The sequence below is a fragment of the Chiloscyllium punctatum genome, chromosome X (genome assembly GCF_047496795.1).
Source record: "Chiloscyllium punctatum isolate Juve2018m chromosome X, sChiPun1.3, whole genome shotgun sequence".
Taxonomy (NCBI): Eukaryota; Metazoa; Chordata; class Chondrichthyes; order Orectolobiformes; family Hemiscylliidae; genus Chiloscyllium; species Chiloscyllium punctatum.
The window spans coordinates 32,216,717-32,229,961 of NC_092791.1; the positions used below are offsets into that span (position 1 = coordinate 32,216,717).

General features: G+C 41.2%; 2 protein-coding genes across 6 annotated transcripts in view; one reads left to right on the top strand and one right to left on the bottom strand.

Moving 5' to 3' along the window:
* Positions 1-13,245, bottom strand: part of LOC140471110 (signal transducer and activator of transcription 5B-like) — a 134,436-nt gene that overhangs the window by 110,491 nt on the left and 10,700 nt on the right. Inside the window, exon 1 of one of the 5 annotated variants that reach the window (XM_072566992.1) lies at positions 12,798-13,235. The exons of 2 other annotated variants lie outside the window; for them this stretch is intronic. The gene's annotated coding sequence lies outside the window, so the exon portion shown is untranslated. Of the gene's footprint in view, positions 1-12,680; positions 12,700-12,797; positions 13,236-13,245 lie in introns of those variants that run through there. 2 more of the 5 variants (XM_072566993.1, XM_072566996.1) reach the window with 2 other exon arrangements.
* LOC140471113 (glutaminase kidney isoform, mitochondrial-like) overlaps positions 12,397-13,245 on the top strand; it is a 95,498-nt gene continuing 94,649 nt past the window's right edge. The window contains exon 1 of the mRNA XM_072567001.1: positions 12,397-12,815. The gene's annotated coding sequence lies outside the window, so the exon portion shown is untranslated. The remainder of the gene's footprint in view (positions 12,816-13,245) is intronic.

A 13,245-nucleotide genomic window follows, 5' to 3' on the forward strand; every position in this document is an offset into this window, starting at 1 on the left:
GGGTAAGGAAAGCGAGCAACTAGTGGAATTTATTGAGGACTGGCTGCCGAAATTCCTTAACTTGGAAGATGGAATGAGAAGCTTGTAGATTGAGGGGGCTCACCAGGTCATGACGCGGAGGTCAGGTCTGGACCAACATCCTCATCCTATCTTGGTGAGGTTTCATCACTTATAGAGATGAGGAGAGAATCATGGAAGCTTCCAGAATCCAGGGGAAGGATCTGAAGGTTCTAGCTTACGAGTGCTTTAAGATCATGTTCTTCCAGGACTTCAGTGGCGGTGATCCGGAAAAGAAAATCATATGATGGCATCAAGACAAGACTGAGGGAGCTCAGAATCCAGTACTCAGAGGTATCCAGCGGTGCTTAGATCACCTTAGATTAATCCGTACATCTCTTCGACACAGAGAAGGCAAGAAACTTTGTGGACAAGTTAAGTTAATCTGAACAAGTTAGTACGTACAAACAGTAGTGTTGTTTGGGTATGCCTCTATTTTTCTTTGAAAATGATTCCAGTCAGGGCATTCTTCTCCTTTTTCTTTTATTGGTAACAATCTGGTCTAAACTATGCTCGGGGGTGGCTGGGATGCTTACTTTCAACTTCTAAGTTATACCAAAAGGAGGCGTGGGGTACTTACTTTTTATTTCAAAAGTTCTTTGCTCACATTATTATTCCATGGTGTATTTTCTTTCTTTGCTGTTTGTGTTTGCGTGCGGCTCTAGCTAGAAGGAGAGAAAATGGTCGGGATGGCTAGATACCAACTTACGGGCAGTTTATGCCCGGTTCAAGTATTTAAATGCCCTGGCTGCAGGATGGGAAGTTGGCTTTTGGGATGGGTAGATGCTCCCTTTGGGGAGGGGGAAGAGTTCCCCTATTCAGTGCCATTGGCACTTTATATGTTGGTTTGTTTTTGGGTTTTGTTGATTATAATCTTTGATAGCTTTGTAGGTTTGTTCAGTGTAGCAGTTTTAGTTTAAGTACTTTTTACGTTCGATGGATCTTGTGACAATAAGGCTTGGCAATTTGTAATTTGTGCTCCTCATCTCTGGAATCTAAATGTTACTGCAGGTGGTTATGGTTAATGACTTGATTAAATGGTGGACCTGGAACATCAAGGGGAGTCACTCACCAGTTAAAGAGGAAAAAGGTACTCAAGGCTTAGAAAGGAAAATATGGATATTGCTTTATTACAGGAGACACACTTGGATGATAGGGAGCATTTGAAACTACAGAATGGTTTTGATTGGGTTTACTTTTCATCTTTTAACACCAAAAGTAGGGGAGTGGCTATATTGGTTAGGAGGAATCACCCATTTAAGTTACTAGTGTTAAAGACACACGAGAGGTTTGTAATCCTCAAAGCCCTAATAAACGGGGAAGAACATGGTGTTTTAAATGTTTACTGCCCTCCATCACATCCGCTCAAATTTCTCGAAATTGATCAGTCTTGAGTCGTAGCATATCATCATGGGGGAGATTTTAATTGTCTTATGGATCCTACAGTAGACAGGTGCCCAAAGCACACCTCCACCCCCAATACCCTCTGTACAAACTAAACAGTTAGTGGATCAATGTGTGGAGCTAGGGTTGGTGGACATCTAGAGGCATCTCCACCCTACAGGCAGGGATTTTATGTTTTTTTTCCCCAATCCAAACAGATGTCACACTAGGATTGTTTTTTTTCCGACCCCCATGGCAACCCTAGACTTAATGGCATCTTGTACAGTTGGTAATATTACCATCTCCGATCACACTCCAGTGTACCTATTGGTTAAGATTAAGGATGCTATAGTGGGACCGAGGCATTGGCAAATGGATCCCTTTATCCTTAAGAATAATACGTTTGTGAAGTACTTCTCTAAGGAGTTTAGGCCGTTCTTAGACATTAATTCAGGCTCGGTTAGTAGCCTTTGGGAAATTGCCAAAGCCTATGCCAGGGAGTGAATTATCTCCTACTCTGCCCATAAGCAGCGGCAGAAGGGTGAGCAGCAACGTCTCCTTGAAGTACGGTTGAAGGCAGCTGAGAAGGCCTACTTTGACAGGCCTTTGTTGGCCAAGCTACAGAGGATTACAGTGCTGTGGTCTACATTGAATTCTGTGCGCTCACAGGCAGCAACGAAGGAGCTTACTTTCGCAAAACAAAGGTTGTATGAGCATGGTGACAAACCGGGCAACTACCACGAGAGAAAAACAAAGAGTGCCCCTCAAGCCATTACATCAATTAGGGAAGGGGTTGGGAACCTAATGTGATTCCAAAAAAATTAATGTGGCATTTTAGACATTTTACTCTGAACTATACCAATCTGAGGGTTGGGTCAAGATGGAGTCCTTTTTCAAGGATCTGGAGCTTCTGGGAGTGACCCTCGAACAAAAGTCTTTTCTCAATGCCCCCTTATCAGAGCAAGAGGTACAGGAGGGTGTGACGCAGCTTCAGAGCGTAAAGGCCCCGGATCGGATGGACTTCCCAGCGAATTTTACAGAATTTATAAACATATTGTCAGGCCCGATGTTCAACGTCACGTACAGTCACGATTGTCTCCTACCAACTAAGAGGCCGATATTTTGCTTATTCTTAAAAAAGGGAAGGTCCCAGAGGATTGTGCTTTGTACAGGCCCATTTCACTCAAGTGTTGACTTTAAAATCCTTTCTAAGACTCTTGTGTTCAGGCTGGAGACTGTTGCCTTCTATTGTTAAAGAGGACCAGACGGGCTTCATAAAGGGCCGCAGATCCTCCAATAATGTTAGGAGGCTGCTTAATATAATTCAAGTGTGTCAACAACAGTCAATACAGGGATTGGTGATTTCTCTAGATGCAGAGAAGGCATTTGACCAAGTTAAGTGGCCATACCTTTTTATACTCTGGAGCAGTTTGGCTTGGGTGAAGCCTTTATAAGATAGGTAAAGATTCTCTACAGTGATCCTCTCGCTGCAGTCATCACCAATGGGGTACAATTCAGCAATTTTAGCATTTTTAGGGGCAGCTGAGAGGGCGGTCTCCTTTCGTCATTGTTTTTTCCATTGGTGATTGAGCCACTGATAAAGGCCATTCATAGGGATCCCAATGTAGAATAGATTACTTAGTGTGGAAACAGGCCATTCGGCCCAACAAGTCCACACGAACCCGCCGAAGCGCAACCCACCCAGACCCATTCCCCTACATTTACCTAACACTACGGGAAATTTAGCACGGCCAATCCACCTAACCTGCACATTTTTTGGATTGTGGGAGGAAACCCACGCAGACACGGGGAGAATGTGCAAACTCCACAGAGTCAGTCGCCTGAGGCAGGAATTGAACCTGGGTCTCTGGCACTGTGAGGTAGCAGTGCTAACCACTGTGCCGTCCAGCTCCAGAAGTGGGGTCAAAATTACATAAGATTTTGTTGTACGCGAACAACGGCCTCACTTTTTTTGTCAAATCTAGCAGTTTCGGTTCCCCGCCTGATACAATGCATCAGCTCGTTTGGCACCTTTTCGGGGCACAAGATTAATTTTGCAAAACTCAGAGGCCATACCTATGGGTGATCTTACGAAGGTGCTGTGTCTAGAGGGCAAATCTCAATTCCCATTTAAGTGGTCACAGGGGAGTTTTATGTATCTTGGCATATTCATCACTCCAGTTCTTGATTGGTTGTTTAAAGCTAATTTTGTTCAATTATTCAACAAAATCAAACAAGACCTTCAAAATGAGAGGTGCTTCCAGTCTCATGGTTAGGTCAGATAGCTCTTAAGATGAATATTCGCCACTGTTTGTTGTACCTTATTTTCGGTAAGCAAACGTTGAAGAGACTGAATGGCTGGTTCAGCTTTGATTTGACAATGTAAGCAGCCCCTTATTAAATTAGCTAAACTGGAATTGCCCCTCAGACTGGGGTGGGGGTGGAACCTCTCAGACAATAAAAACTATCACCTCAGCTTTTATCTTACATGAGTGATTGGGCTTGTGGGCACCCCTTTTCAATATGGTTAGATATCAAAACCTATCAGGCAAAGTGCCCTCTTACTAGTTTGCTGTTTTTGGACAAAAATGAGGACAGTTAGGGAATATTGCCATAACCCAATAGTTATCAATACTGTTAAAAGCATAGAGGGCAATTTGGCAGAGGGAAGGCAATATTGGCAAAACGTCTTTTATTAAACCTATAGTGGGTATGTCGGATTTTCAACTGGGGTGATGGATTCAGGATTCAAACATTAGGCAGCGAGGCGTGTGTCTTGCATGGGTGATTTATTTGAGGGAGACACAATGATGTCTTTTGATCAGTTAGCGTGGAAATATGAGCTACCTAGCAAGGACCTCAATGGGGGGGGCTCATCTGAGTTCAATCAGCTTTGCAGGGTGTGGGAGAGAGGTTGAAGTCTCCTCAGAGGCATGGGAAGATATTTGGGAAAATGCAAGAAAGATATCAATTTGCAAAAGGACCCATGCTTTACAGTTGAAGATTCTCCACAGGGTCCATTTGGCTTGGATCAATTATCAAAATTTAAACCAGGGGTATCTTCAACATGCCCTAAGTGTAAAGTTGGTACAGGTACTCTTACCCATTATCTCTGGCCCCATAGCAGGCTTAAAACATACTGCAGCACTGTGGCAGGTGCAATGGAGGGGATTTTGGGTAGAAGGGTGGAGAAGGACCCGATCTGTCTTCTTCTTGGCCTACCCAGTGTGTCCCCTTTAGACCCGCTTCAGAAAAAAAAAACTTTTTAACATCCTCACTTTCTGCACAAGAAAGAATATCGTTAGATTGGGTGTCCGAAAATCCTCAGGGCCTGTCAGGTTGGCAGAAGATTGTTATGGAGTATATCCCCTTGGATTTTCTTACAAGTATGGTACACCACAAAACTGAGAATTGCTATAAGACGTGGCAGCCTTTTTTGGACCACTTGGACACAGATTTGTCTGCCACACTAATAAGGGCTTTTATACAGCCATAACATTTGTGCATCAAGTCCAATATCCAGACAGGGGAACTGTGAACATACGAATGCTCTCTATATTCGACAGTTAGTGTTTTGTTTTGCTGAGCTGTATCATTATTAGTTTGTTGTTAGTTATTATTAAGTAGTTAGTTAGTTGGTTTAAAATATGTTTTTATACATTTTACATGAGGGCAGTTTGGGTTTTTTTGGTGTTCTTTGTATTGTTTTGAATTGTATTATTTTGTATTTGTTTTAATATTAAAATTTTTTCAATAGAAATATATTTTTTAAAAAAGGTGTTACCTAAATGCAAGTTCTGGCAATATGGCTTAGGTTCTCTCTGGATAAACACTGGCGCCAGTAGTGTAACTTTTAGGTAATAGAGAAGCTAGCTTTCAGCCACAAACCAACCCAGTGAAAAGTTACTCGATTTAAGAAACAGCTTGTTGAATGTTACTCACCACATTCAAGAATAATTTTCAGGTATTCTTCCAGTATCATTCAAACTACTTGAAAAAGAGGCAAAGAAACTTACATAGCCAAAGATTAGCAAATTTCCCAAAATACTTTTTAAAACTTTCTCTTGTTCATGCACTGTTGCAAAGTCTGCCTCTCTGACATGAAATTTTAGAGTCCTGCCCTTGCTCATTTTAAAAAAAAATACATGCACAAACATATAATCAAATTTGAGAGAGTATATGTCAATCAGGAGTCTCACATCCACAACATCTGGTGCTACCTGTTACTGCACAGTCCTCTTTTAAGACCTTCTGTCAAAAGATTAAAAACTGTAAATATAACTCTCCTTCCTTATAGCTTTTTGATGACAAATGTTTTATTAGCATCTTATGATGCTGATGACTTGGTAAACAACTACATATTGTTGTAAATTTTTGATTTTGAGGGCACAGTTTGAGTAAAGCTGAGAAAAGCAAGGAACCATGCTCCTTCCACAATCAGTCACTTCCCCATAGAGGTTAATAATGTGCCTTATCAGAGTAAAGTCTTTATTTTTCCACCTCCCCCTCCTTTTTATAAGTTACTTATATGCTTTGAATACATAAAGAGTGCATTACTCAAACCACTTGCACAAACATCACTTCATTATAAAACAACATTTTCACGCAAGGCACGTCTTAGCAAAAGTCATAAGTTATCATACAACTGCTGGCTGCCAAACTATCCTACATTGTTACAGTTATATGGTGACATAAACTCTCCATTAGTAGCTATTAAACTAGACTTTCACCAATACAGTTAAAATAAACACAGACACAGGAACAGCAGGCCAGTCAGTCCATCAGGCCTGCCCCACCATTCAATACAATGAACAACGCTTCAGGACTTTTTTTGTCATCCCGTCCTCACAGCCCCGTACACCATTAGTAAACGGAAATCAATTGCCAACTTAAACATACTCAGACTGAACCTCCACAGCCCTCTCGGAGGTAAAGAATTTTAAAAGGTTCACAACCCTGATTAAAAAAAAAACTTTTCACACTTCAGATCCAAGTGGCATCCTTTTTATTTTAAAATTATGCCCCTGGTACTAGACCAGGATAGACAAAATAAAACCCTGCAGATGCTAGAATCTAAAAGTAGATAGGCAGAAGGGCTGGCAGAACACAGTAAACCAGACAGCCTCCTGCTTGTCTACCTTGCTATTAGACTGCCCAGCCATGGGAAACATCATCCCTGCATTTAACCTGTTTATTCCTTAGTAGTTTGCAAGTTTCAACGAAATCACCTGTCATTCATCAAAACCCTAGAGAATACAGGCCCAGTTTGCCCAAGCTCTCTTCATAGATATTCCCGCCATTTCAGGAACACCTTTATTAATATGCACTGCCAATTATAAAACATACCACATTCTGATGACACCCCTCTGGAACTATTTTAACTGTTAATAGGCATAATCCCATTTAGAACAAACAAATTAGCACATTAAAATAGCACGTAGACTACGTCCTACACAAAAACATGAAGACAAATCTCTAGCAATCTAAGATATTCAAAGAAACTCAGGTGTTAATTTTCTACAACGCTCTAGATTCAGCGAATTGTACTTTAGATTGGAAAACTGAAAATTGACACAATAGGTGAGAAATCTGAAACATGATACGTGTTGAGCAAGGTCTCTGAAAAAATTAAACCCCCAGTGGCGGGCAGCTTTGGGTAAAGTCCCTTTTCTTTCTTCAATGAACAGTCTGCTGCATGCTGATTAAGATCAGCTTCTAACGTCATTATTGGATCATGCAACTAAGATCAAATGGATGGACATTGGTCTTTTTTCCAATCCAAGACACTCCATTACTGAAGGGAGGAATCAGGAAACTCAGCTTCAAATTCCATTTACATCCCCACAACTACTAAAGATGGAATGTGACGACTTGGACAACTATGAGCTGATCAAAAAGAGTCACAGAATTACACATCATAGGGTGTGTCTATTGATATTATTAATTTGAACTTCAAGGCAGCATTGGATAAGATTCCACAAGAGATCATTGGCAAAAAAGAAAGCAAATAAGCTACCTTTATGGTTTGGGGTGGTTGGAAGCAACAGGGCCAATTATTATTTGAGGTATTGATGTTAGCTCAAGTTTTTTTTTAAATATGAATTTTCTCTATGTGGGCATTACTGGCAGAACCATCATTGTAGCTTGTTGGGGCATTATGATGGAAGGCAATGGCCTAGCAGTATTATTGCTAGACTATTCACCCAGAGACCCAGATAATGTTCTTGGGACCAAGGTTTGAATGCTGCCATGGCAGAAGATGGAACTTGAATTCAAGGTGCCTTTAACAAGCCCCTTTCTACTTAGGATTTGGGCAGAGCTTGTAATGTGAATGCTTTGCTTATGAGTACTGGCATTCTGATCATTGTCCTGTTTCCAGAAAGAATAGATCTAGGCTGTCCTGGGGTTAACTCAGGAAGCAATTTTCATATCCAGGGTAGTGGGAACCTGGAACTCCACAGCCCAAAAGGTATGGGATGCTGGGGAAAAGAGATGAAATTGTTACAAAAGAGATTGAGAGGTAAAGCTTATGGAGCAAAAATTAAGTGAAGAGTTAAGATAAAGACCAGCCATGGCAGAAGTCTATTCTGCCTTTTGAAGCAACACTTCTAAAATCGATAGTGTCACAGCAGCATGCTAAGCAGAATACTGTGACACAGAGGCTGTATTAGTTATATACAAACTGGGAGTTTTTAACCTATTAATTTAACTTAGCTCAAGCCACTGATGTACTGCTCAGCAATTTAGTTAATGGTGAGTCAGGCACACAGGTCTGGGAATTTATTTGCACCAGCCAAACATCAATTGAATGCAAGGAATAACATCTGTGACAAAAAGGGTAGAGTCAAGACACAAAATTGTGCACCTCAATCCTCAATTAAAAATGAGAAATGAGAGCCAAGAATACATATGGCTCTTTTAAGAACCTCTAGTTCATCAAGTAGACAGTCATACAGAACCCAACCTTTTCATATCAGTTGTATGATTTTCATACAACTGAATTTCAGATTAGGGCTGAAAGACCTACAGACACTGTAAATCAAACAAAAACACAAGTTGCTGGAAAAGCTCAGCAGGTCTGGCAGCATCTATGAAGAGAAATCAGAGTTAATGCTTCAGTTCCAGTGACCCTTCCTCAGATTAGGGCTCCTATTTTGGTTTGTATTAAAGAGACAAACAATGGGGATCTGATGTTTGTGATTCATTCCATTCACTTAAATTGGAAGCAGAGTGCAAAACTGACCAGGAAAGAAACATGGCACAAATTGATAATCAAGAATATATTCTGAATCCCAAGGCATAAAGACTAATGAAAACCTGATTCAAGCGATCTGACTGCCAAAAGAAAGGCAGTGGTACTGTTACTAGATTAGTGATCCAGAACCCCAGGCTAACCTTCTGGAGACATAGGTTTGAATCCCACCATGGCAGATAGTGAAGTCTGAACTTAATTAAAACTTATGTAATAAAGGCTAGTCTAATGGTCCATGGCAATGGTTACAATGTTGTAAAAACAACAATGATCTGGTTCACCCACGTCCTTTGAAGAAAACATGCTGTGCTTATCTCAACTGGCATACGTGGTGGACTCAACTCTCTAGGACTTATGCACCAAACAACCCCACCGCCCTGTGGCCAACCACTTCCACTCCCCCTCCACCAAGGATATGCAAGTCCTGGGCCTCCTCCACTGCCAAATCCAAGCCATCCAACAAAAGGAGGAAGAAAACCTCATCTTCCACCTTAGGACCCTTCAACCACATGCTATCAACATCGACTTCACTAGTTTCCAAATCTCCCCTATCCTATCCTCATCCCAGATCACCTTATAGAATAGGCAGAATTCCTACAGTGTGAAAACAGGCCCTTTGGCCCAACAAGTCCACACCGACCCTCCGAAGAGTAACCCAGCCAGACTCATTCCCCTACTGCTCTACATTTACCCCTGACTAATGCACTTAACCTACACATCCTTGAACACTATGGGCAATTTTAGCATAGCCAATTCACCTGACCTGCACATCTTTGGATTGTGGGAGGAAACCAGAGCACCCAGAGGAAACCCGCGCAGACATGAGGAGAATGTGCAAACTCCACACAGACAGTCGCCCGAAGCTGGAACTGAACCCAGGCCCCTGGCGTTGCAAGTCAGCAGTGCTAACCACTGAGCCACCATGTCACCCACCCTCCAATTCAGCACCACCATCTTGACTCGTCCTACCTGTCCATCTTCCTTTCCACCTACCCACTCCACCGACCTCACAATTACCCCCACCTGCATTTACCTATTGCCTTCGCAGCTACCTTCCGCGACCCCACCCCCACCCCCACCACCCAAACCTACCCCTACCTAATAAAGGGCTTATGACCAAAACATCAACTCATCTGCTCCTCGGATGCTACCTGACCTGTTGTGCTTTTCTAGTGCCATATTCTTGACTCTTAACTGCCCTACCAAGCCACTCAATTTAAGGATGGCCTACAAATGCTAGTGGCACCCACATCCCACGAACAAACAAAAAAGTTAACACCCAATTCAATATCTCCTGAAAACAACTTTCTCATCAAGGAATCAAATTTAGTGAACTATTGTTGCACCCTTCTATACTAAGTTCAGCCTTCCCTAGTCTCACCGAAGTTCTATACAATTTCAGAAAGAATTCCCTACTTGTATGACTTTCATTGCAAGGGGGATGGAAGTAAAGTATCAGTCACTTTCAGAAAGTCATACAACACAGAAACAGACCTTTTGGTCCAATTAGACATCCGAATCTAACCTTGTCCCATTTACCAGCATTTCGTCCATATCCCTCTAAACCCTTCCTATTCATATACCCATCCAGATTCCTTTTAAATGCTGCAAAGGTATCAGCTTCTACCACTTCCTCTGGCAGCTTGTTCCATATGCAGACCATCCTGTGTGAAAAAAAATTTACTCCTCAGGTCATTTTTTAAATGTTTCCTCTCACCTTAAACATATGCTCTCTAGCTTTCGACTCCCCTGCCCTCGGAAAAAGACCTTGATTATTCACCCGATCCATGCCCCTCATTATTTTATAAACCTCTACACAGTCACCCCTCAATCTCTGATGCTCTAGAGAAAAGGCCCCAGCCTATTCAGCCTCTCCCTGTAACCCAACCTTCCAGTCTCTGCAACATCCTTGCAAGTCATTTCTGCATCCTCTCAAGTTTAACAATACACTTCCTAATGAAGGTCAATTGTTGCACCAACAAAAATCACAAAGTTAACATGCACTAAGACATCCAAAGACCTCTGCGCACCAAGGTTTACAGCAATACAGAATTGGACTTGAAACACTAACTGTTCTCCCTGCATAGATGCGACCAGACCTCCTGACCAAATGTGTACGGGTCTCAGGAGCTGCATGGCCACACATTCTCAGGTATCCACAGTATTTTTTTTAAACTAGTCTCTTACTGGTTAAAGAATATTCTATTTTCACATCCAAGTGGATAATTTCAAATTTCCTCAATTTAATCTCCTTTGCAACTTTTGTGCCCTCCAGTCTACTCACTGGCAACCTTGCAAAACTGCAGTTACATCCAGTCAACCTGAAAACAGTGCATTTATTCTTAGTTTGATTTTAACAGATCGAAAACAATCTTAAACCCAAGTAATAGACTATACTGCATCTGATTTTGAAAACCTGTAGTTTGCAAGAGAAGAAAATTATTGCAAATGATGCGAATTGAAAGTATGAACTTCAGAGAAGCTGGTGTTGATTTTCACAAAGAGATGCTTTAAAATTAAATCAAATCACAAATAAACAAGGCAAACCCACTTAGAGGCATATCTATTTTGCTACTGCTTACAAACTAATGCACTTTTTCACATAGTACAAGCTGTCTGTCAGAAATTTGAGTTGTAAAATCTAAAAATGGTTATCAGGCATTGTAACTTTCCAAGTTTGAATTTTAAATATTGGCACAGGTGACTGAATAATAAAGTCTTGGTAGCACTTCAGCCAGGGTGGTAGTTGAGAAACCACAATCAGCCCGTGCCACAGACTAGGAAGAACATTAACCACGGCTCCTGATCTGGATGCTTGCTGCAAAGTGCAAACATAGTAGGCAGCATAAGAGGACTGCTCAACCATTATGCGCATAAAGTTAACCATCAATCGCTGTTTAGTTTAATACTGTTACTGAATGATGGAAGTTGCGCGTTATGAAGCATACTTTCACGTACATAGGTCTCAGACAAATTCGTACACTTGCTTGTTCTATTAAAATTAGCACCTGTTACATAGGGTAAAACACCATAGTCATCATACCTATAAACTAGTCATAGTTTTTGCTGGAAAGCACAGATCTTACATAACACAACGAATAATGCTTGGGCGGTGTTAAGGAACACATGACCATCATACATGGTTTAGATTATCGAAGTGGGAGAAACGTTTAAAGGAGTCAAAAGTTATGGAGATGACAAACAGAAAGGGGTGTGGATTTCGCCGTCAAATCAACCACGATCTCGAGGGGTCAAATAATCTAATCCTGTTTCTAAAGTGACACATACAATCATAAAACAATGAACATGAGCATTTTAGTTATTGTCACTACAAGCCAAACACTTAAAAATTCAGTTTGTGACTTAACTATTTTTGATTAAACTTCATAGTCGAGCGAGTTGCTTGACTTTCAAAGCATGTTTTTAAAACATACTCAATGGTAGTAACTCGTTATTTCTGTACTGCATTTTGATGAATGGTTATCGGACTGAAACATTAATTACGGTTCTTCTCCACATAAACTGCTTAACCCAACTGCCAACATTTTCTGTTTTTAATCGAACTAAAGTCCCACGTTTGGCTAATCAGGATGGGTGACCATCATGATTAGCATCTGCGTTAACCAATTGGAAGAGGGGAAAAATATAACTGGGTTTATCGAGCACGGACGGTGCTTTTCCAATTGGCTCGAAGGTCCATTGCCAACATTTATCTCTGGCTCCATTTGCCTCAAGTTTTTCTTACTAAACCTCGAATCAAAATAATACCGATAAATATAACCACATCACAAATCCAACGATTTAAATCTGCATATTTATACAATTCGTAAAAAGCGTTCGTTTGTTTCTTTCGAGACAAACGTCCAGAATTAAACTAATGGCTTGCTTTCCAACATTACGAAAGGTTTTCAGCGGAAAAGTGACAGCCGGTTGGGGCGAGCGATTTAAAACAAACAGCAAACAAAAAATCATTAAAAACTAGACGCACATAGTTTGTTCCTTCTGAAAACTTTGGATTCTGGACAAAAAAAAGGGGCGAATCAAAGAGACTTCAACTTTTCAGTCCAAACGAAAGTCGAACACGCCCGAGTTTGGCCCACTTTACCTCACATCAAAAGCACAGGTGAATTCTTTTCCATTTAATCCTTGTATTTACACTTTCTGTGTTCTGACTTGCAGCTCTTTTTTTTTTCCTGAACAAGCTTCTTTAATAGTAGAAAGACAATATTTTCCTGCGCGTCTGACTATTTGCTATTTGGAGACAAAACGAAACTGCGGACGGCGCTGCCGCTCGAAGTTCGAGAGGTTTCCGCTTGTGTGGCACGAGTTCCTCCCCGTGAAAATAGTTTGTTTTCGCTTTTCTAGTGATTGGTCGAAAATCCAGCAGCAACACTGCACCCAGAGAAAAAAAACAACACACCACGGCTGTCAGTAGCAAGACAACGCCAGAAACATTAACCCTGTCGGCGATCATTTACACAAGTGAAAAGGCAAATAATTTTACTAATCTTCTGGCAAATTGAGTCATGTCGGGAAAAGCAATGTCTATAAAA